Consider the following 25,773-nt stretch of genomic DNA (forward strand, 5'->3'; position numbering starts at 1 on the left):
GTGGATGTGGGGCCCAAAGGAGAGGTCAGAGTCTAGGATTACGCCTAGCACCCTGGCATGAGGGGAAGGACCAATGGTTGTGCTGTTGATCTTAATGGTAAAGTCATGAGTAGGGGATCGGGGAGGAGGAAATATTACAAGCTCAGTTTTGGAAAGATTGAGTTTGAGGTAGTGATGTGACATCCATGCTGATATGTCGCTTAGTAGATTTGTGATACGTGAGGAGATTGAAGGGGTGAGCTGGGGAGTGGAGAGATAGATCTGGGTGTCATCAGCATAGAGGTGGTATTGGAAGCCATGGGAGGTTATCAGTTGGCCCAGGGAGGAGGTGTAGAGAGAGAAAAGGGTCCAAGGACAGAACCTTGGGGGACCCCAACAGAAAGTGGAAGCGAAGGAGGAGGAGTTGTATGTGACACTGAAAGTGCGCTGAGAAAGGTAAGAGGAGAACCAGGAGAGAGCAGAATCACGGAGGCCAATGGAGTGGAGTTTACTGAGGAGGAGCGGGTGGTCGACTGTGTCAAAGGCAGCGGAAAGGTCAAGGAGTATGAGTATGGAGTAATGGCCGTTGGTTTTAGCAGTTAGTAGGCCATTAGTGAGTTTTAGTAGGGCAGTTTCTGTGGAATGTTGTGGGCGGAAGCCAGACTGTTGGGGATCAAGATCACATGTAAACAGGGAAATGCCGGTTATCGGCATTTCTCTCCTCTCAAGCTGTCAGACTGACAGCTTGAGAGGAGAGGAGAGCCGGTAATCGGCACTCCGAGGAGGGGACATGTACACTGATCATCAAAGCACTGATGATCAGTGTGCCCTGATGATCAGTGTAGCCCCAGCAGTGCCACTTGTCAGTGTCCATCAGTGCCTGTGTCAGTGCTCATCAGTGCCACGTGCCAGTGCCCATCAGTGCCACATCAATGCCACATATCAGTGATTACCAGTGCACATCAATGCCACATATCAGTGCCCATCTGAGCTGCCTTTCAGTGTCACCCATCAGTGCCAGTCAGTGCCATCTATCAATGCCAATCAGTGCCACCTATCAATGCTGCCAATCAGTGCCACCTATCAGTGCCAGTCAGTGCCGCCTAACAGTGCCAGTTAGTGCCACCTAACAGTGCCAGTCAGTGTCACCTATCAGTGCCGCCTATCAGTGCTGCCTTTTAGTGTCCATCAGTGATGCCTGTCAATGCCCATCAGTGCCACCTACCAGTGCCTCCTCATCAGTGCCACCTATAAGTATCCATCAGTGCAGCCTATCATTGCCCATCACTGCAGCCTCATTAGCGCACATCAGTGAAGGAGAAAATCACTTCTTTACAAAATTTTTAAACAAAAACTAAGAAAAAATGTTTTTTTTTCAAACTTTTCAGTGGTTTTTGGTTTGTTTAAGAAAAAATAAAAATCCCAGATGTGATTAAATACCACCAAAAGAAAGCTCTATCTGTCACAAAAAAAATGATAAAAATTTCATATGGGTACAGTGTTGCATGACCGCGCAATTGTCATTCAAAGTGTGACAACACTGAAAGCTGGAAATTGGCCTGGGCAGGAAGGGGGTATAAGTGCCCTGTAGGCTTGTGGTTAAACCGCCCTATTTGGAGGCTTTGGTGAAATATCAGGGGCATAAACAGATCCTGATGTCTCAATTTTGAGAGGGAGAAAGGGACTAAGGGTAGAGATTCGTCGTTGGACAGTAAATGAATGGGAAGTGCTCTGAGGCTTCCTGTTTATTCACAAACTGAAGCATCCTATACACATATATGAGATGTGCCTTGAGAGGATAGATGAAAGGCCTGTTGCCCACAGAAGGGGTGGAGTCTCAGACTCCAGAGTTCCATGATACGGGAATGCTAGTAGTCATAAAAATGTATAAAGTTCCTATACTTCCCCAGTCATCAGCCTGCTCATGGTGACTATCCCAGGAAGCTATATCTTCCTAATATACCCTTACTTAGGGTAACCCGCAGAGGCAAGGCTGGCACTTAAAGTGTTACTAAACCCAGAGCCCTGCATTCACTATATCTGCTCTTCCCGGACCCTGCATTCACTATATCTTGTCTCCCCGGACCCTGCATTCACTATATCTGCTCTCCCCGGACCCTGCATTCACTATATCTTGTCTCCCCGGACCCTGCATTCACTATATCTTGTCTTCCCGGACCCTGCATTCACTATATCTGCTCTCCCTGGACACTGCATTCACTATATCTTGTCTCCTGAACCCTGCATTCACTATATCTGCTCTCCCCGGACCCTGCATTCACTATATCTGCTCTCCCCAGACCCTGCATTCACTATATCTGGTCTCCCAGAGCCCTGCATTCACTATATCTGGTCTCCCAGAACCCTGCATTCACTATATCTGGTCTCCCAGGACCCTACATTCACTATATCTGGTCTCCCCGGACCCTGCATTCACTATATCTGGTCTCCCAGAACCTGCATTCACTATATCTGGTCTCCCCGGACCCTGCATTCACTATATCTGGTCTTCCCAGACCCTGCATTCACTACATCTGATCTCCCCGGACCCTGCATTCACTATATCTGATCTCCCCAGATCCTGCATTCACTATATCCTTTCTCCCCAGACCCTGCATTCAATATGTCCGGTCTCCCCGGATCCTGCATTTTCTATATCTGATCTCCCCGGACCCTGCATTCACTATATCTGGTTTCCCCGGACCCTGCATTCACTATATCCGCTCTCCCCGGACACTGCATACACTATATCTGGTGTACCCGGACCCTGCATTCACTATATCTGGTCTCCCCAGACCCTGCATTCACTATATCTGGTCTCCCCGGACCCTGCATTCACTATATCTGGTCTCCTGGGACCCGGCATTCACTATATCTGGTCTCCCCGCACGCTGCATTCACTATTTCTGGTTTCCAGGACCCTGCATTCATTATATCCTCTCTCCCCGGACCCTGCATTCACTATATCTGCTCTCCCCGGACCCTGCACTCACTATATCCGCTCTGCCCAGACCCTGCATTCACTATATCCGCTCTCCCCAGACCCTGCATTCACTATATCCGCTCTCCCCAGACCCTGCATTCACTATATCTGGTCTCCCCGGACCCTGCATGCACTATATCTGCTCTCCCCGGACCCTGCATTCACTATATCTGCTCTCCCCGGACCCTGCATTCACTATATCTGCTCTCCCCGGACCCTGCATTCACTATATCTGGTCTCCCCAGACCCTGCATTCACTATATCCGCTCTCCCCAGACCCAGAATTTACTATATCCGCTCTCCCCAAACCCTGCATTCACTATAACTAGTCTCCCTGGACCCTGCATTCACTATATCTGGTCTCCTAGGACCCTGCATTCACTATATTCGCTCTCCCTGGACCCTGCATTCACTATATCTAGTCTCCCCAGACCCTGCATTCACTATATCCGGTCTCCCCGGACCCTGCATTCACTATATCTGGTCTCCCCGGACCCTGCATTCACTATATCTGGTCTCTCCGGACCCTGCATTCACTATATCCGCTTTCCCGGACCCTGCATTCACTATACCTGCTCTTCCCGGACCCTGCATTCACTATATCCGGTCTCCCCGGACCCTGCATTCACTATATCCGGTCTCCCCGGACCCTGCATTCACTATATCCGGTCTCCCCGGACCCTGCATTCACTATATCCGGTCTCCCCGGACCCTGCATTCACTATATCCGGTCTCCCCGGACCCTGCATTCAGTATATCTGGTCTCCCTGGACCCTGCATTCACTATATCTGGTCTCCCCGGACCCTGCATTCACTATATCCGGTCTCCCCGGACCCTGCATTCACTATATCTGGTCTCCCCAGACTCTGCATTCACTATATCCGCTCTCCCCAGACCCTGCATTCACTATATCCACTCTCCCACAGTACACACAACATGGGAGTGCAATTATTTTAGTAAATATAAACTGCTAAATACCTTTTCTCATCAGCAGTATATAGCAGCCTTGTGATGTCTATCAGTGTCCAGCAGAGCACTGGTTAAAGCTTGTTGGAGGCATTTTCTTTAGGAAGATGCAGAACCCCTGACCTCTGTCTGGACAATGCTGATTGGCCCTGTGCTGATCACATGCACTCTCCCAAGAAAAAAAAAAAAACCTCTCTAGTAATGGATACCAAATTGAGCATGTGCAGAGTGACTCCACACAATATGTCTTATCAGGAGATATGAGGGGGGCACTGGAAAAAGAGGAGAATCAGAGAAGAATCAGAGAAGACAGGATCAAACAGCCTTTTTACACCATGCAGAGGATTAACCCCTTAGGCTCCACAGTGAGTATAACAAGAATGCTTTACTGCATATACAGACTGATTGTACTGTTGTGGGGTTAGTAACACTTTAACCCTACTTACTCCTAACTCCTAGCTATGGGGTCATCTAGTGGCTTAAGAGGGAGTTACAACTTGCCACCTCTGTGCCCTTCCCTGCAAATACACCATGCAAAAAAGGAGCATTGTTATACATTCAGGGTTACCTCTCCCCCTCATCACCATACTAATGTATTGTTTAAGTAAACTCTTTCTTTTCCCATCACATACCTCATTTTAGACCTAATATCATCACTGGGTCTCTGTATCTCTCTGTGCAATGGAGGCAGATCATGGCTGATGGGAGGGGTTGGCAGGGTGCTATACATAGCTTCCTGAAAACATTGCAGCCTCAGTACTCCTCCTAAGAACCCTCAGCCCCAATGCAACCAGCAGTCTGGCTCTTGGGAGGCGTTATGCAATTATTAAAATGCCTTCATGGGCGGGTTTCAATTGGGAGGCGTGGGCATTCCAATGCAGACTACATTTGCACCCAGATCACCCTAGATAACACCCACATTTGATGGTGAGCTTCCATGATTGAAGGAACTGAAATACAATGAATGAAAGGGTGGGCATCCAGCCAGGAAACAAGGGAGGCTCCATCTGACTTGCTGCAGCAACTAATGCACACTATTGGAAGCTCACAGTGTGCAGTGAAGCAATTTCAGTACAAAAGAGGAGCCGGTACCACTGTGCAAGACAGAAGGAAAGGCTGGAGGTCACATTAACCACTTGGCTACCAGGCAATTATACCCCCTTCCTGCCCAGGCCAATTTTCAGCTTTCAGCGCCGTCTAACTTTGAACGACAATTGCGCGGTCATGCAACAGTGTACCTATATGACATTTTTATAATTTTTTTGAGACAGAGATTTATTTTGGTGGTATTTGATCACCTCTGGGTTTTTTATCTTTTGCTAAACAAACCAAAAACAACTGAAAATTTAAAAAAAAATTGTAAATAAGTGATTTTTCTCCTTCACTGATGTGCGCTACTGAGGCTGCATTGATGGGCACTGATAGGCTGCACTGATGGGCACTAATAGGTGGCACTGATGAGGAGGCACTGATGGGCACTGATGAGGAGGCACCGGTAGGTGGCACTGATGGGCATTAACAAGCATCACTGTTGGGCACTGAAAGGCAGCACTCATATATGGCACTGATAGGCAGCACTGACTGACACTGATAGGCGGCACTGACGGGCACTGATAGGTGGCACTGTTAGGTGGCACTGATAGGCAGCACTGACAGGCACTGATAGGTGGCACTGATGGGCACTGATAGGTGGCACTGATTGGCACTGTTAGGTGGCACTGATAGGCAGCACTGATGTGCATTGATAGGTGGCACTGACTGGCACTGATCGGTGGCACTGATTGGCAGCACCAGGGGCAGACTGACCATTTGAGCACTCGGGCACTGCCCGAGGGCCTGGGGTCAGTAGGGGGCCCCATGAGATGCCCTTGGTACCTTTCATTGGATTTTTAATAGGCTTTTTGGGTGTGGGCGAAGACACAGGGGCCCCATTCCCCTATTGCCCGGGGGGCCCCATGAGTTGTCAGTCCGCCCCTGGGCAGCACTGATAGGTGGCACTGACTGGCATTGATAGGTAGCACTGACAGGCACTGATAGGTGACACTGAAAGGCAGCTCAGATGGGCACTGATATGTGGCATTGATGTGCACTGGTAGGCACTGATTGGCCAATCAGTGATCACATGCAGAGTAGTAAGCAAGATGTCACTTCTGACATCATTTCTTACTACTAGTGAAATCTGTGAATGATCACAGAGGTCACATGGTACAAGGCTATTCACAACAGCCTTGTACCATGTGACAAGCTGTGACCAATCACAGCTCTCACAGTATTTCTCAATGACTGCAAGAATGCAGACAGAGAGAAGGAGAAATTATTGCTCTTACAGCCTTTATGGGTGTAAAAGCAATCAGTGTAAAAAAAAAGAAAAAAAATCTTCATCACCCTCCACAAGTAGTACAGCGTCGCTATGGTGACACTGTACTGCTAGGGTGACAGTATGTTAAAAAAACCACATAAATAATAATATAAAAAAATAAATAAAAATGTCAAAATTAAAAAAAAATATATATAATATTTGGATATAAGCTGATTTGGGTTATTTTTTATTATTGTTTTACTAAAAAGATAGCTGAATGCATTTTGGCCAAGATTTATGAAGAAAGATTATTTATTTGCAAAATTTTATAAGAAAAACACTTTTTGTTTTCAAAATGTTTGGACTTTTTCATTTATATAGCAAAAAAAATAAAAATCCCAGTGGTGAATAAATACCACCAAAATAAAGTTCTAACTGTCTCAAAAAAAATACTAAAAATTTCATTTGGATACAGTGTTGCATGACCGCGCAATTGTCATTCAAAGTGTGACAGCGCAGAAAGCTGAAAATTGGCCTGGACAGGAAGGGGGTGAAAGTGTCTGGACTGGAAGGGGGTGAAAGTGTCCGGACTGGAAGGGGGTGAAAATGTCCGGACTGGAAGGGGGTGAAAGTGTCCGGACTGGAAGGGGTGAAAGTGTCCAGACTGGAAGGGGGTGAAAGTGTCCGGACTTGAAGGGGGTGAAAGTGTCCGGACTGGAAGGGGGTGAAAGTGTCCGGACTGGAAGGGGGTGAAAGTGTCCAGACTGGAAGGGGGTGAAAGTGTCCGGACTTGAAGGGGGTGAAAGTGTCCGGACTGGAAGGGGGGTGAAAGTGTCCGGACTGGAAGGGGGTGAAAGTGTCCGGACTGGAAGGGGGGTGAAAGTGTCCGGACTGGAAGGGGGTGAAAGTGTCTGGACTTGAAGGGGGTGAAAGTGTCCGGACTGGAAGGGGGTGAAAGTGTCCGGACTGGAAGAGGGTGAAAGTGTCCGGACTGGAAGGGGGTGAAAGTGTCCGGACTGGAAGGGGGTGAAAGTGTCCGGACTGGAAGGGGGTGAAAGTGTCCGGACTGGAAGGGGGTGAAATTGTCCGGACTGGAAGGGGGTGAAAGTGTCCGGACTGGAAGGGGGTGAAAGTGTCCGGACTGGAAGGGGGTGAAAGTGTCCGGACTTGAAGGGGGTGAAAGTGTCCGGACTTGAAGGGGGTGAAAGTGTCTGGACTGGAAGGGGGTGAAAGTGTCCGGACTGGAAGGGGGTGAAAGTGTCCGGACTGGAAGGGGGTGAAAGTGTCCGGACTGGAAGGGGGTGAAAGTGTCCGGACTTGAAGGGGGTGAAAGTGTCCGGACTGGAAGGGGGTGAAAGTGTCCGGACTGGAAGGGGGTGAAAGTGTCCGGCCTGGTAGGGGGTGAAAGTGTCCGGACTGGAAGGGGGTGAAAGTGTCCGGACTGGAAGGGGGTGAAAGTGTCCGGACTGGAAGGGGGTGAAAGTGTCCGGACTTGAAGGGGGTGAAAGTGTCCGGACTGGAAGGGGGTGAAAGTGTCCGGACTGGAAGGGGGTGAAAGTGTCCGGACTGGAAGGGGGTGAAAGTGTCTGGACTGGAAGGGGGTGAAAGTGTCCGGACTGGAAGGGGGTGAAAGTGTCCGGACTGGAAGGGGGTGAAAGTGTCTGGACTGGAAGGGGGTGAAAGTGTCCGGACTGGAAGGGGGTGAAAGTGTCCGGACTGGAAGGGGGTGAAAGTGTCCGGCCTGGTAGGGGGTGAAAGTGTCTGGACTAGAAGGGGGTGAAAGTGTCTGGACTGGAAGGGGGTGAAAGTGTCCGGACTGGAAGGGGGTGAAAGTGTCCGGACTGGAAGGGGGTGAAAGTGTCCGGACTGGAAGGGGGTGAAAGTGTCCGGACTTGAAGGGGGTGAAAGTGTCCGGACTTGAAGGGGGTGAAAGTGTCCGGACTGGAAGGGGGTGAAAGTGTCCAGACTGGAAGGGGGATGAAAGTGTCTGGACTGGAAGGGGGATGAAAGTGTCCGGACTGGAAGGGGGTTAAATAAAGATTTCATTGAAATTGTAACTTTATTTAATTTATAATTGGCTGAGAACCATTACAGTGTTCATTTGCAGGGACTGAGAGGCAAAGCAGGCAGTCGTGATCTTCATGGATACACTGATATGGGGGTGATTTGTGCCCCGCTCGCGCCTGTATATTCATTGCTGTAATGACTGAACTGCAATAAGTACTAATTAGTACGGACGCCCACAGGAAATAGTTCAGCTCCGATGCTTCATTTGTGTGCATTGAGGAATTCTGTAGTAATTAGGCGGACACGTGACGAGGACGCCGTTTTTAGCGCTGCCTACATGGAAAATAACAGGTTAAGCGCTCTCCTCCTTCTTCCAGGGCATAATAATGGATATTTAATGCTGCCTCCATCTGCTGGGTCCGTCGTCTGTGCACGTGCCGATCCATTGTTCTGCTCTGTGCATTGTCATGTCTCCGTCGGAGAACATTCTTCCGTTCAGCGGGAAGAGGAACCAGAAAACTGAGCGGCAGATGACAATTCTAGGACAATAAAACCCCCAAATAATCAGCCACAATGGTTCTCATTTATCAAACGGTTACAAGATTAGAACTGAGCGGAGGAAGTGGCAGTTGGTGTCAAATGTTCTCTGTTGAAGGAAAAGTCCTATTTAATGAATCATTGATATAATGTACAGTAACCTTGTAATACATATTAACCCCTTCGCGCCGGGAGTTTCAGAAGAAGGCGGCACGGGTTTTAGGGTCATGCGACCGCCATGACACGGTGGTCACATGATCAGGGAAGGTCCCGATCGAAAGAGGAGATCGGGACCTATCCGTGAGTACCAGACATGTGTGCTGGGAGAGCGCAGGGCGCACGCTCTCAGCACATATGTTCTTTTTTAATAGAACGCAAATGTGCGGCCGCTCGAACTCTAAGCCCCGACGCTGGGAGGCCGCACATTTGCGTTCAGTCGGCGTGAAGAGGTTAAAGTGTTACCAAACCCACAACAGTACAATCAGTCTGTATATGCAGTAAAGCATGCTTGTTATACTCACTGTGGAACCTAAGGGGTTAATCCTCTGCATTGTGCAAAAAGGATGTTTGATCCTGTCTTCTCTGATCCTCCCCTTTTTCCATGACCCCCCTCTTATCTCCTGATAAGACATATTGTGCGGAGTCACTCTCAATTTGGTATGCATTGCTATAGAGGTTTTTTTTTTTCTTGGGAGAGTGCATGTGATCAGCACAGGACCAATCAGCATTGTCCAGACAGAGGTCAGGGGTTCTGCATCTTCCTAGAGAAAACTCCTCCAACAAGCTTTAACCAGTGCTCTGCTACACTGATAGAAGTCACAAGACTGCTATATACTGCTGATGAGAAAAGGTATTTAGCAGTTTATATTTACTGCAATAATTGCATTCACATGTTCCGTGTAATGTGGGAAACTAGATATAGTGAATGCAGGGTCCAGGGAGACCGAATATAGTGAATGCAATCCCCAATCCATCTGCTGATAGTACAGAGCCCTGGGAGTCAACCTGCAAATGCTCAGTTTGGTGCTGTTTGATCCTGTCTTCTCTACCCCTCCTCTTGTTGAAATGACCACCTGATACAGACTGAATCCCTGGTCACATGCACATGCTCAGTTTGGTGTGTATTGCTAGATTTTTTTTTTACTTGGGAGACTGCATGTGATCAGCACAAGGCCAATCAGCACTGTCCAGACAGAGGTCAGGGGTTCTGCATCCTCCTAGAGCAGAAAGAAAACTCCTACAAGCTTTAACCAGTGCTCTGCTGAAGTCACAAGACTGCTATATACTGCTGATGAGAAAAGGTATTTAGCAGTTTATTTACTAAAATAATTGCATTTCCATGTTGTGTGTACTGTGGGAGACCAAATATAGTGAATGCAGGGTCCGGGGAGACCAGATATAGTGAATGCAGGGTCCGGGGAGACCAGATATAGTGAATGCAGGGTCCGGGGGGATAGATATAGTGAATGCAGGGTCCGGGGAGACCAGATATAGTGAATGCAGGGTCTGGGGAGACCAGATATAGTGAATGCAGGGTTCAGGGAAAGCGGATATAGTGAATGCAGGGTTCTGAGAGACCAGATATAGTAAATGCAGGGTCCGGAGAGCAGATATAGTGAATGCAGGGTCCGGGGAGACCAGATATAGTGAATGCAGGTCCGGGGAGACCAGATATAGTGAATGCAGGGTCCGGGGAGACCGGATATAGTGAATGCAGGGTCCGGGGAGACCAAATATAGTGAATGCAGGGTCCGGAGAGACCAGATACAGTGAATGCAGGGTCCAGGGAGAGCAGATATAGTGAATGCAGGGTACGGGGAAAGCGGATATAGTGAATGCAGGGTCCGGGGAGACCAGATATAGTGAATGCAGGGTTCAGGGAAAGCGGATATAGTGAATGCAGGGTCCAGGGAGAGCAGATATAGTGAATGCAGGGTTCTGAGAGACCAGATATAGTAAATGCACGGTCCTGGGAGAGCAGATATAGTGAATGCAGGGTCCGGGGAGACTGGATATAGTGAATGCAGGGTCCGGAGAGACCGGATATAGGGAATTCAGGGTCCGGGGAGACCAGGTATAGTGAATGCAGGGTCCGGGGAGACCAGATATAGTGAGTGCAGGGTCCGGGAAAGCGGATATAGTGAATGCAGGGTCCAGGGAGAGCAGATATAGTGAATGCAGGGTCCGTGGAAAGCGGATATAGTGAATGCAGGGTCCGGGAAGACCAGATATAGTGAGTGCAGGGTCCGGGAAGAGCAGGTATAGTGAATGCAGGGTCCGGGAAAGCGGATATAGTGAATGCAGGGTCCGGAGAGACCAGATATAGTGAATGCAGGGTCCAGGGAGAGCAGATATAGTGAATGCAGGGTCCGGGGAGACCAGATATAGTGAATGCAGGGTCCGGGAAGAGCAGATATAGTGAATGCAGGGTCCGGGGAAAGGGGATATAGTGAATACAGGGTCTGGGGAGAGCAGATATAGTGACTGTAGGGTCCTGGGAGACCAGATATAGTGAATGCAGGGTCCGGGGAGAGCAGATATAGTGAATGCAGGGTCTGGGGAGACCAGATATAGTGAATGCAGGGTCCGGGGAGACCAGGTATAGTGAATGCGGGGTCCGGGAAGAGCAGGTATAGTGAATGCAGGGTCCGGGGAAAGCGGATATAGTGAATGCAGGGTCCGGAGAGACCAGATATAGTGAATGCAGGGTCCAGGGAGAGCAGATATAGTGAATGCAGGGTCCGGGGAGACCAGATATAGTAAATGCAGGGTCCGGGAAGAGCAGATATAGTGAATGCAGGGTCCGGGGAGACAAGATATAGTGAATGCAGGGTCCGGGGAGACCAGATATAGTGAATGCAGGGTCCGGGGGGATAGATATAGTGAATGCAGGGTCCGGGGAGACCAGATATAGTGAATGCAGGGTACGGGGAAAGCGGATATAGTGAATGCAGGGTCCGGGGAGACCAGATATAGTGAATGCAGGGTTCAGGGAAAGCGGATATAGTGAATGCAGGGTCCAGGGAGAGCAGATATAGTGAATGCAGGGTTCTGAGAGACCAGATATAGTAAATGCACGGTCCTGGGAGAGCAGATATAGTGAATGCAGGGTCCGGGGAGACCAGATATAGTGAATGCAGGGTCCGGGGGGATAGATATAGTGAATGCAGGGTCCGGGGAGACCAGATATAGTGAATGCAGGGTCTGGGGAGACCAGATATAGTGAATGCAGGGTTCAGGGAAAGCGGATATAGTGAATGCAGGGTTCTGAGAGACCAGATATAGTAAATGCACGGTCCTGGGAGAGCAGATATAGTGAATGCAGGGTCCGGGGAGACCAGATATAGTGAATGCAGGACCGGGGAGACCAGATATAGTGAATGCAGGGTCCAGGGAGATCAGATATAGTGAATGCAGGGTCCGGGGAGACCAAATATAGTGAATGCAGGGTCCGGAGAGACCAGATACAGTGAATGCAGGGTCCAGGGAGAGCAGATATAGTGAATGCAGGGTACGGGGAAAGCGGATATAGTGAATGCAGGGTCCGGGGAGACCAGATATAGTGAATGCAGGGTTCAGGGAAAGCGGATATAGTGAATGCAGGGTCCAGGGAGAGCAGATATAGTAAATGCAGGGTTCTGAGAGACCAGATATAGTAAATGCACGGTCCTGGGAGAGCAGATATAGTGAATGCAGGGTCTGGGGAGACCGGATATAGGGAATTCAGGGTCCGGGGAGACCAGGTATAATGAATGCAGGGTCCGGGGAGACCAGATATAGTGAGTGCAGGGTCTGGGAAAGCGGATATAGTGAATGCAGGGTCCGGAGAGACCAGATATAGTGAATGCAGGGTCCAGGGAGAGCAGATATAGTGAATGCAGGGTCCGTGGAAAGCGGATATAGTGAATGCAGGGTCCGGGAAGACCAGATATAGTGAGTGCAGGGTCCGGGAAGAGCAGGTATAGTGAATGCAGGGTCCGGGAAAGCGGATATAGTGAATGCAGGGTCCGGAGAGACCAGATATAGTGAATGCAGGGTCCAGGGAGAGCAGATATAGTGAATGCAGGGTCCGGGGAAAGCGGATATAGTGAATGCAGGGTCCGGGGAGACCAGATATAGTGAATGCAGGGTCCGGGAAGAGCAGATATAGTGAATGCAGGGTCCGGGGAAAGGGGATATAGTGAATACAGGGTCCGGGGAGAGCAGATATAGTGACTGTAGGGTCCTGGGAGACCAGATATAGTGAATGCAGGGTCCGGGGAGAGCAGATATAGTGAATGCAGGGTCCGGGGAGACCAGGTATAGTGAATGCGGGGTCCGGGAAGAGCAGGTATAGTGAATGCAGGGTCCGGGGAAAGCGGATATAGTGAATGCAGGGTCCGGAGAGACCAGATATAGTGAATGCAGGGTCCAGGGAGAGCAGATATAGTGAATGCAGGGTCCGGGGAGACCAGATATAGTAAATGCAGGGTCCGGGAAGAGCAGATATAGTGAATGCAGGGTCCGGGGAGACCAGATATAGTGAATGCAGGGTCCGGGGAGACCGGATATAGTGAATGCAGGGTCCGGGGGGATAGATATAGTGAATGCAGGGTCTGGGGAGACCGGATATAGTGAATGCAGGGTCCGGGGAGACCAGATATAGTGAATGCAGGGTCCGGGGAGAGCGGATATAGTGAATGCAGGGTCCGGGGAGAGCAGATATAGTGAATGCAGGGTCCAGGGAGAGCAGATAAGGCCCTCGGGCAGTGCCTGAGTTTCCAAATGGTCAGTCCGCCCCTGGGTAAATCTATACATCTTTTTACACAGGTTAGTTAGTACAGATGTTAGGAGAGGGAAGGGAGCATTATTAAGACTAGCTAGGCTTTGGCTGGATTTCTCCTTTAGGTCTAAGTCCAGGTTCACATTTGTCCATTGTAGGAACATGTACAAAACTGTGTGTGTTCCCGCAACGCACTAAAGACGCGCATCCCTATGCAGGCGCCCAACAATTCTGAATGGCACTCAATGCAGCTTACTAACGCACATGCAAAATCGTGCACCAAAAATGCACGGTACCAATATACCATGTGTTTTAATGTGACGCAGTTTTATTACATGGTTCATGCAGTTCTTGTGTGCAATTTTCATGCATAAAGCAGCAAATTGAAATGAATTTAGTACAATGGCTAAATGGTCAGCACTTTGGCCTGGCAGCACTAGGGTCGCCGGTTTGAATCCCAGCCACGGCACCACCTGCCTGGAGTTTGCATGTTCTCTCTGTGCCTGTGTGGGTTTCTTCCCACACTCCAAAGACATGCTAGTAGGTGAATTGGCTCCTGTCTAAATTGTCCCTAGTATGTGTATAAATGTGAGTTAGGGACCTTAGATTGAGGGTTAGGGACTGATGTGGATGTACAATATATATATGTGTAAAAGTGCTGCATAAATGGATGGCACTATATAAGTACCTGAAATAAATAAAATTCAATGTGAAAAAATGCACAGCATCTGCATATGTGAGAACAGAGACTTCTTGAACTGTAATTTTATTTATTTTTTACTAGTTTCTTGTAAGCAGCCCATGGAGACAGATGATTTGGATCAGTGGTGAGTTTTCCTCACTCATTACACAAGCATGGCTTTCCAGGCACCGGGTCTGCTCTTAATTTTCTCCGACTTTTTCCTGATATTAGCAGGCGAGCGATTCATTACTCAGTCCATTACGCAGCTTAAAACAGTGTGCGAGAACCGGAGGCGAATCCCCGCTCAGAATCAGCAAGCTGTGTGCACAGATTTCCACAGCAAATGTGCTTCTGAAGACCGAGACTGACAAAAGGTCAATCAGAGGGAAGCAAAAAGCTAGCAAAGTGTCCCCGGACTTCATGCTATTTATTTATTAATAATTAGCTTTGAGGGTTGTTCTTCGTGAAGCCTGGGGAGGGATACGGCAAAGTTCCTCCATCTGCAATACTTCTACAATGTTCACAGTCATTGGACTGATTCCCACCCACGGCCCTTTCCAATTATATCGCGCTGCACCGAAAGCTTGACATTTCACTAAACGCTGTAGGCAATGGACGCGCCCTGCGGTGTTCCTAAAATCAAGACCTAATCTGTGGACCTCTGATGTAAGGGCCAGAGCAAAAAAAAAGGAGCAAAGGGCCTCCAAACCAAAACTGAAAAAGAACTGCAATCTAATCAAAAACCAGGAAAATTAGAAGGTCACATGTACACAACTGGATTCCTCAATAATTAGTTGTGACAGAGCCAACCGGGACATGGGCTTTTGGATGGCCTTCTACCCATTGATTATGGCCCGTGGAGGAGACCAGGGATTTTATCTGCTTCTCCCGCTCAGAGCATGGAGGAGAGCTGGGTCCTGAAACCCTTTGACTGGCTGGGCTTATGCGGCCAGGAAGTCCTCAGAACAGTGGTGCAGCTACGAGAACATTGTACTGGACAGATCGTGCAGATGCACCTTCGCCAGACAGGGATATGGAACTCTTCTTGGGCATATTATCTTGCCCCGGAGGGTCCTCAAGAGCTTCACAATGCAGTATTTGCCCATTTTGCCCCAGCTACTACCAATTTTATATTATTAACTTTTTATATTATCTCCACCAAAGATGTGCCACTTGGTAACTTAGATTTGACCTTGATCTGGAGTGGGACATTTAGAAAAGTGGTATAATGTGTTTTATGTATCGGGGCTGTGGAACTGTTTCTGGGCATCCTGGTGCACACGCACTGGCTAATCAAGACTTATTGTGGACATGTTTTCCAGCACACAGACAAGGGAGGCAGGGTGACTACTAGCCATGCTGATACGACTTATCTAGGAGCCTAGCTGTTAATTAGATTAATGTTTAAAGGTCGCATTGTCATGTTTTTACTGGTTGTACGTCTTATCTTATCTATGCTAATATCCCCAAGAGGGGAATGTCCTCCTGGGGGTATAAAGAATGTGTCTGGGTTTTAATCAACAGTTATTCCTTTGGTTTTACCGCAACACCTTGTCTGTGTATGAAGCTTGGGGTAAAGGGCTGGTATTAGCTATCGGTCTGCTAGAAGGGTTTGGAGGAGAGGAGGCACTGTTTGTTGGCGGCTCCCAGTTGGGGTGCCAAGCGGTCCGTCACATTCGTGTATTCTGGAAATTTTATGAGTCATGTGACACCATAATTTGGGTTTGTGTTAACCACAGCAGTTGGAAGAACCGGGAATTCCTGGTGGAGACATTAAACTGCTGGAGTCACAGAGGAACATAATAGGTCTTTATATGATTTAAAGAAGAATTCCAGGTATGAATATGTCTATGTAGTTACATTGGTCCAGCTATACATAGAACATATCTGTGGGATCCCTCTAGAACAGCCTTTTTCAACCAAGTTTCCGTAGAGCCCTGGGGTTCCTCCAGAGGTTGCTTAGGGTTCCTTGAGAAATAGGCAACAATGGTTTTTTAGCAATCTGTAAGGGGGGCATTCTTCTCAGTGACCATCACACTTATGTACTGTGAGCTGTAGCTATAATTATTAGCAGAGGTTCTCTGAAATCTCGAAAGTTATTTTAACTACTTCCTATCCAATGATATACCTGTACATCGCTGGACTTTCGGTGCTTATACTGGGATAATGCCTGGAGCTGCATCATCCCAGCATTGTTTTTAGAGCCAGCGGTCAGCTTTCTTGTAATAGAAATCAGAACGGCTAACTAGCGGCTCGATTGCTATTACAAGCAGCGGGAGGGGACTACCCCCCCTCCTCCTACCACCTTCCATGGCTTGCTCAGGCTCTCCTGTCCCACCGGGATCGGCTTTGTTCAGCTCTCTGTTATAGTAAACCGGAAGCGATGATCTGACATCACTTCCAGTTTACTCGGAAGTAAACTGTGCCATTTAAAAAAAAATAAAAGCATTCAAAAACACCAATCTTGGGGTTTTCAATGCTTCTAAGTGCAGAGGAGGGATTTGGGGTCTTAAAGACCCCCAGATCTTTCCCTAAACAGTAGCTGTCATGTGCTTATTGCTGTCACAAGGATATTTACATTCCTTGTGACAGCAGTAAAAGTGATCAAAAAAATTAAAGCAACAGTGTACAAATAAAATATTAATTTAAAAAAAAGAAAATTTAAAGTGCCCCTCTCCTCCCGTGTTCGCAAAGGCAAATGCACACACCGGTCCCACACGCATGAACGCATACAGCGATCGTCCCACACATATGAGGTATCACTGCGAATGTCAGATCATGGGCAGTAATTTTGGCACCAGACCTCCTTTGTACATTTAAAGTAGTAACCTGTAAAGAATTTTAAATAATTGCCTATGGATAGTAATATTTATGTTGTTTGCTGCCATTGCACGGACATGCACAATTTTAAAGCGTGACATGTTAGGTATCTATTGACTCGGTGTAACGTTATCTTTTTATATTTAAAAAAATGGGTTATGTATTGTGGATTTTTTGCATTAAATAAATAAAATAAATTGTTTCCCAAAAACTTGTGTTTCAAAAACCACTGCACAAATACCGTGTGACATTACAAATTACAAAACCCACCCAATTATTCTCCAGGGCCTCTGCTTTAAAAAAATATATAATGTTTGGGAGTTATAATTTTCTAGCTAAAAATACTGATTATTACATGTGAACAAAACGTGCCAGAAAAGGCCCGGGATTGGAGGTGGCTAAGGGTTCCTCAAAATTGAGAAGGTTGATCTGGCAGCTGACCAGCTATATATACCTTACCTGTGGGATACCTGTGGAAGTGAGAACTCACTGTAGTAGACACTGCTGCTATAGTGATTTCCACTAGCACCTGGGTCCGGTGCCGAAATGGCTGCCCTGCTGCATTGTGAACACAGGAGGTCAGGTCACAGGCACCATTCAGTGCTTTGTATTTTCTCAATGAATGCAAAGCATTTTTTGATTGGATGAGATAGAGAGATGGGGCGGTGTGCTCATTCTCCCCACCTCATCCAGTCAGTGAATGCAAAGCATTCTCCGAATGGCCCAGCAGCTGACCTCCTGTCTGGAAGCTATTGGAGATCACTGCAGTAGTTAGGTCTCAAAGGTCTTTTATATGCATAGTTATGTTGGTCTAAGCCAGCCTTTCTCAACCTTTTCAACACAGAGGAGCCCTTAAAATAACTTTCTGGTTTCGGGGAACTCCTTCCAAAAATTCCTATTTCTACAACTCATGATACATTAGTGTGATGGTCAGTGGGAAGAATGTTCCTTACATTGGTGATCATTGGGAAGAATTACCCCCTTACAGATAGCTAAAAAGATCAATGGTTACAGTAGGAACTTATCTAGGTGGCAGAAATAGCTCATCGCTCAAGGAACCCCTGAGCTTACCTCAATGCTCTGTGTAATTGGGCAACTATGTGGCAAATGAGGTTTACTGTTCATAAATGTAAGGTTCTGCACTTGGGGGCTAAGAATATACATGCATCATACATACTAGGGGGGGTACAACTGGGGGAATCAATGGTGGAGAAGGATCTGGTGGAATCAATGGTGGAGAACAATCTGGGAGTTCTGGTAGATCACAAGCTTAATAATGGCATGCAATGCCAAGCTGCGGGTTCTAAAGCGAGCAAAATCCTCTCTTGTATTATAAGAGGCATAGACTCCAGAGAGAGATATCATTTCCCCCGGTACAAATCATTAGTAAGACCTCATCTGGAATATGCAGTTCAGTTTTGGGCACCAATTCACAAAAAGAACATTGGGGAACTGGAGAAAGTACAGAGAAGGGCAACCAAACTGATAAGAGGCATGGAGGAGCTCAGCTATGAGGAAAGATTAGAGGAAATGAATTTATTCTCTCTTGAGAAGAGGAGATTAAGGGGGGATATGATCACCATGTATAATAAATAAGGGGGGATATGATCACCATGTATAATAAATAAGGGGGGATATGATCACCATGTATAATACATAAGGGGGGATATGATCTCCATGTATAATACATAAGGGGGGATATGATCACCATGTATAATACATAAGGGGGGATATGATCTCCATGTATAATACATAAGGGGGATATGATCTCCATGTATAATACATAAGGGGGGATATGATCTCCATGTATAATACATAAGGGGGATATGATCTCCATGTATAATACATAAGGGGGGATATGATCTCCTTGTATAATACATAAGGGGGGATATGATCTCCATGTATAATACATAAGGAGGATATGATCTCCAGGTATAATGCATAAGGGGGATATGATCTCCATGTATAATACATAAGGGGGGATATGATCTCCTTGTATAATACATAAGGGGTGATATGATCTCCATGTATAATACATAAGGGGGGCTATGTTTTCCATTTATAATACATAAGGGGGATATGATCACCATGTATAATACATAAGGGGGATATGATCTCCATGTATAATACATAAGGGGGGATATGATCTCCATGTATAATACATAAGGGGGGATATGATCTCCATGTATAATACATAAGGGGGGATATGATCTCCATGTATAATACATAAGGGGGGGATATGATCACAATGTAGAATACATAAGGGGGGATATGATCTCCATGTAGAATACATAAGGGGGGATATGATCTCCATGTAGAATACATAAGGGGGGGATATGATCTCCATGTAGAATACATAAGGGGGGATATGATCTCCATGTATAATACATAAGGGGGGATATGATCTCCATGTATAATACATCAGTGGTTCATATAGTGAACTTGGTGTAGTTATTCACCCTGAGGCCATCACAGAGGACAAGGGGGCACGCTTTATGTCTGGAGGAAAAGAAATTTCATCTCCAAATACGGAAAGGTTTCTTCACAGTAAGAGCTGTTAGAATGTAGAATAGACTCCCTCAAGAGTTGGTTCTGGCCAGTTCGGTGGATTGCTTTAAAAAAAGTCCTGGATTGTTTCTTAGATACACAGAATATAACTGGATATAACATTTATAGGTAAAGTTGATCCAGGGAATATCCGATTGCCTCTTGAGGGATCAGGAAGGCTTTTTTCCCTGCAGGAGCAAATTGGATCATGCTTTGCTGGGTTTTTTGCCTTCCTCTGGATCAACTGTGGGTGTAGGATTATAACTTTTGTTTTTTTTATTGTTGAACTGGATGGACTTTTGTCTTTTTTCAGCCAGAGTAACTATGTAAGTATACAACCTTTGGAGGAACCCTGGTTGAGAAACTCTGGTCTAAGGTGTAAAAATATCCATACCTGAAGTTTCTCCATACCTGGACTTATCTCCTGTGATGCTGAACTGTCAGGGCTCCTGCAAGCCGCTCCACCAGTCCAAGAATTTGAAATCCTTGTTGCTTTCTCTCCTCTTTCCTCTCCATCACATGGATGGCACTGACCAATCAGAATCTGTCTGGTCCATTCTGGACGGAGAAGAGAGAAAGCAGCGGGGATGTTAAATCCATTGACCTGTTGAATGGCTTGCGGGAACCCTAACAGCTCAGGATCACAAGAGGTAAGTACAGCAGGGACCCGGGAAGGTGAGGAGGGGGTCCATGTTAGGTCACCTTTACAGATTTTCTGTATAGGCGGACTAACTATTTTTTAAATAAAAAATCAATTTTAATTCTAAAAAACCAAAAATACTCCTGCGCCAATCAAAATCAATAAACCACCCTTTTAAATTGCTGCTGTGCAAAAAATGTGTGAAAACACAAAACAATGAATTATATGAATAAACAGCGCAACATAGACCTCAATTCAAACCACAATAAATCATACAATATAAGTGTCCATTATTAAATCATAAGTGTATATATCCAAAATCCTCAGAAAAAACAAGTTAAAGTCCCTTGTGAAGATAGCTGAAAATTCCAAAAGATGTGTATAGCCTTCCACCTTTCACCCGTGTACACCAACATCAAATACACTCACCAGATTTAGGTGAGTAAAAAGCCTTTAAGGATTTTAAGGGAATCCTAAACCCCCTTTTTTCATCAGTTCACTGATAGCCTCTCAAGCTTGAGAACGCCCAGTGGGAGGGGCGAAATGTGTTCACGTAATTCCGGTCGTTTGCCATACGTCTGACGTCACTTCCGGTGAGTGGAGCGCACGCCGAGCGGTGCGTTCCAGCGGCCATTTTATGGGATCTAGGCTGGATTTTGCTGTGTCTCTGCTCTGTCTGGCTGCATTGGTGTGGGACTCCTGAATCATGCTGGCTGGTATCTTAAGGCTGTCATGGGCTTAATAAACGTGCCTGTTATAAGCCTTTGAAATGTGAGTGGCCTGGATTTGTTTCTTTGGTACAATATTACTGTGGCAATATTACACTATATAAGCTTTCTCTTTGGCGGTATGGTTGAGCCAACTAGGAGGATACGGTGAGGACCTGAAAGAAGATCTAAACGTGGAGGGGAGGCTATCAGTGAACTGATGAAAAAAGGGGGTTTAGGATTCCCTTAAAATCCTTAAAGGCTTGTTACTCACCTAAATCTGGTGAGTGTATTTGATGTTGGTGTACACGGGTGAAAGGTGGAAGGCTATACACATCTTTTGGAATTTTCAGCTATCTTCACAAGGGACTTTAACTTGTTTTTTCTGAGGATTTTGGAAATATACACTTATGATTTAATAATGGACACTTATATTGTATGATTTATTGTGGTTTGAATTGAGGTCTATGTTGCGCTGTTTATTCATATAATTCACAATTTTAATTCTAGGCTATAATGCAGCAAAACAGGAAAAATATGACAAGGCGGGGGTGAATACTTTCACAAGGCTGTGCATTTTGTTACATCCTGTCATCCTGTGTAGATCGCACTGAAATCACGCTGCTTCCCTTTCATGTGTTAGATTGGACTAAACTCTTTCTCCAGCTCTCTATTCTTTCTAAACCATTAGCATGAAACCTCGTAAAATGATCTCTCACACTGTGCTGCATCGTCTTTGCAGGTGTGAAGGGAATATCTGTATAGAAAAGATGTCAGATCATAGCATTTTCTCACAAAAAAAAAAAAAAAGTCTGAAGGGATGAATCACATTTTTATTACATCCCGGGTTTTAAATAGTAACAGAGCTGGTTAGGATAAATAATGACAAGTCCATCAAATCCAGCTTTTTTCTTACGAAAAGATGAGGAAGTCAAAGTAATTGGGCTGCAAGACAAGAGAGCAGAGTAGTCACCATTGTAAATGTTACATTTACCATCTTATATTCTTGACATAAATGCAATCCCAATCACCAGACTGTCATAGAAACGTAACGTGTTAATGTCATTTCTAAAGTCATGCTCAGTTCTTTTAAAGGGCTATTAAACCTAAAAACAAAAGTGTAATATATTGCCGCTTATCAATCATTGGATGTGGTGGCTGCATTAGTTTTCTTTTTTAATTATTATTATTATTATTATACAGTATTTATAAAGCGCCAATAGTTCGCTCAGCGCTGTACATTACAAAGGGGGACAGAACATGTGACAGAACAACAACAATACAATGCAAAACATGAGGGGATTGAGGGCCCTGCTCTTACGAGCTTACAATCTAGGAGGGAGGGGATGGTAGCACAGGAGGAGATAGCTGTGGGGGATGGGGTGGTAGGAAGAGTGGAGGAGGTTGGCAAGTTAGCAGGGGGTGGGGTAGGCTTCCCTGAAGAGGTGGGTTTTCAGGGTGTGCCTAAAGGAGAGGAGGGTAGGTGATAATCTGATGGGTTGGGGCAGGGAGTTCCAGAGGATGGGTGACACCCTGTAGAAGTCCTGGAGGCGGGCATGGGAGGAGGAGACCAGGGAACTAGAGAGAAGGAGGTCTTGTGAGGAGCGGAGTGTGCGTGCTGGGTGGTACTTGGATATTAGGTCAGTGATGTAGTTCGGGGCAGTATGGTGGATTACTTTTTTAATCTTGTTTCCCTCTGTTTTCTCCTGGTGATCTGTCCAGTAAGACCCCTCCTGTATTAGAGTCTCCCACTCTCGATGAAGGAGCAACAGCGACACCTTTGGACAGCAGCATTGTCAGTCTGGGGGGAGGGGAGTGTTAGATGTACTAGCAGATTTAAATACAGTAACAATTTTTTTAATTATTTCAATGACTTGACATCACCTGGTGTTCTCTCTCCCTCTATCTGATTCTCTTTTTGCCTTATATTGGTAAACATTTTATTAATTTATTTGCGCTTATTTATGCCTATGTTTAGATTTATATTTGATCCCTATTATATCCTCTACAATTGCACGGACGCATAGGCCAACTACGTTCTTTGATAGTGCATTTTGATATGCGGTAGTAGCTCCGTGAGCTTGACATCTAGGGTGAGCCAGCGTGTTCTTTTATATTTTTGATTATTATGTTCATTGTGTGGATGTATGTCATAACTCCGTTATTTATGTACCGTATTTTTTGCTCCATAAGACACACCTAGGTTTTAGAGGAGGGAAACAAGAAAAAAAATATTCTGAACCAATGGACTGCAGACAGTACAGGAAATGACCAGAGACTGCGGACACAGTACAGGTGATGACCAGAGACTGCAGACATAGTACAGGAGATGACCAGAGACTGCGGACATAGTACAGGAGATGACCAGAGACTGCGGACATAGTACAGTAGATGACCAGAGACTGCGGACATAGTACAGGAGATGACCAGAGACAGCGGACATAGTACAGGAAATGACCAGAGACTGCGGACACAGTACAGGGGATGACCAGGGACTGCGGACATAGTACAGGAGATGACCAGAGACTGCGGATATAGTACAGGGGATGACCAGAGACAGCGGACATAGTACAGGAGATGACCAGAGACTGCAGATATAGTACAGGAGATGACCAGAGACTGCAGACATAGTACAGGAGATGACCAGAGACTGCGGACACAGTACAGGAGATGACCAGAGACTGCGGACACAGTACAGGGGATGACAAGAGACTGCGGACCTTTGGGGAGGGAAGGGAGCGGGTACCCGAATTTGACAGGTACCCGGTCCCACTTCGGCGGAGTTGTCCTCTCTCCCCGTCTTCTGGGACATGTGACAGGTCCCAGAAGACTGCCGGACCTTTCACAAAGCGCAGCGCTTCTCACGCATGCAGTGTCACAGCCGGGTGCCCACACTAAAGATGCCTGGAGAGAAGACTGTACAGTGCTGGACCGAGGAACAGGTAAGGTTCTGCTGCAGAGAAGAGCTGAGCAGCCGGCCCGGTATTCTAACACAGTGGCAGCGGGAATACCTGACCGGCCGCTCCATATTCGCTCCATAAGACGCACAGACATTTCCCCCCATTATTTGGTGGGAAAAAAGTGCGTGTTATGGAGCGAAAAATACGGTATATTCTCTTTGATGTAGTGTAGACAGTATTGTGGTTGAAGCTTTTCTCTCTCTCCCCTGAAGAAGCCCTTGTTGGGCGAAACATGTAGGGAATTACAGCAACAATACAGCCAAGCTTCAATTTTTGTTTTTACAGTATTGTAATTATTTACTCTTTTTCTTTCCCCTCTTTTTTGTAAGATTGAAAATTATTTATTGTGGTTTTTAAATCTGTTTATCATTGTAATTTGGCACCCTGAAAGTCCCACACAACCTAGTTCTACACTAACAAACTGAAGCCAAACACCAGCTCACACTTTTTATACAGTTAGGCTTCATGTACACGAGCAGCTGCTAAACTCGAGTTTAGGAGCTTTCGGCATTTTTTTGTCAAAGCTCAGAAACTCAACTCCATAAAAGCCTGTGTGTCCATGCAGGGGCGGACTGACAACTCATGGGGCCCCCTGGAAATAGGGGATCATGGGGCCCCTGTGTCCTTGCCCACACACAAACCACACCCAAAAAAGCCTATGAAAGGTACCAGGGGCATCTCCAGGGGCCCCTTATTGACCCCGGGCCCTTGGGCAGTGGCCAAGTTTCCAATTGGTCAGTCCGCCCCTGCGTCCATGTGCATATAGGCTTTTAGCAGAGTTTAGGAGCTGCCGCGTTTAGATGAGGTTAAACCTGCCTCTCCTGAACGCGGAAGAATTGAGTTCAGGATAGGAATGTTTTGACCGCCGACCGTGGGAAAATGCAAAACGCCGGTTGTCACGTTTTGACGCGTTTCGCGTTTTCCCGCATCCGATGGTCAGGGTAGGCTCATGTACATGGAGCCTTACAGCAAACAGTTTTTTTTTTCCTTTTGAGATCAAGGTTTTACATGAATAGACAAAAGCTGATCATTGTAAGCACCCCAGCTAGTGTTAAATGGTTTATCTCATCTCTGTAACTGATACAATCTGGAGAGCTTGTTCTTTTGAAAAACAACAGACTTACAGGCTGGATCACCAGGTGAAAAAAGAAGAAAGAAAACCTAAAAAAGAAAATAAATGCAGCCATCACCTCTAAGAAATGACAAGCTGCAATATAATAAATGTTTGCTTTTTAGTTTAATACAGCTTTAATCCTGCAGTCTTCATTAAAATAATACTCGGTATTCTCATTCTTCTTCTATTTTATCCTAGCATCTGTTCTTCCTGCTACGCTGGGGTATCTCACCAGCTACAGGTTTCTTTGTTTTTTTTTTAAATAAACAAAAAACAAAAAAAAAACAGGCAGCACCGCAACACCAAGATGATATCTTTATTTCATTCTTTGTACTGTGTGGTGTATGTGTAAGTCACCAGATGCCTTCTACCCTGCACACTTAAAGGGCCTGAAGCTCTGTTCTTCCTGAATAATTGAATCTGTGCATTGTTTTTCTGCTGAGTGTTTGTACTGTGCTCCTTTCCTTAAATAAAGAAGGTAAAAAAATATATAATAATACCTGGTGATCCCGCCATAAGGTCTTTGTTCAGGCACTTCCTGTCATAGGGCGACAACGTTTTGTCCCTGTCTCCGAATTGTGCTCCTGCGTTGTCAATGTGTCCAATGGACTTCTGAAGGATACTACAAGTGGGCTTTATTATACAAATTACTCTGGCTTGGTCCACTGTAATTACCATCCAGGGGCGGACTGACAACTCATGGGGCCCCCGGGCAATAGGGGATCATGGGGCCCCTGTGTCCTTGCCCAAACTCAAAAAAGCCTATGAA

The 25,773-nt window shown here is 46.3% G+C and overlaps 1 long non-coding RNA gene across 1 annotated transcript in view; it reads left to right on the forward strand.

The window, feature by feature from the left end:
• Positions 1-20,863: 20,863 nt before the first annotated feature.
• The window catches only part of LOC149451019 (uncharacterized), a 10,591-nt gene continuing 5,681 nt past the window's right edge, over positions 20,864-25,773 (forward strand). Inside the window, exon 1 of the long non-coding RNA XR_016315169.1 lies at positions 20,864-20,994. This is a non-coding gene — a long non-coding RNA (uncharacterized LOC149451019). The remainder of the gene's footprint in view (positions 20,995-25,773) is intronic.

This window comes from Staurois parvus, unplaced genomic scaffold, assembly GCF_062004578.1.
Source record: "Staurois parvus isolate SC_StPar_1 unplaced genomic scaffold, SC_StPar_1.0 ptg000552l, whole genome shotgun sequence".
Classification (NCBI taxonomy): domain Eukaryota; kingdom Metazoa; phylum Chordata; class Amphibia; order Anura; family Ranidae; genus Staurois; species Staurois parvus.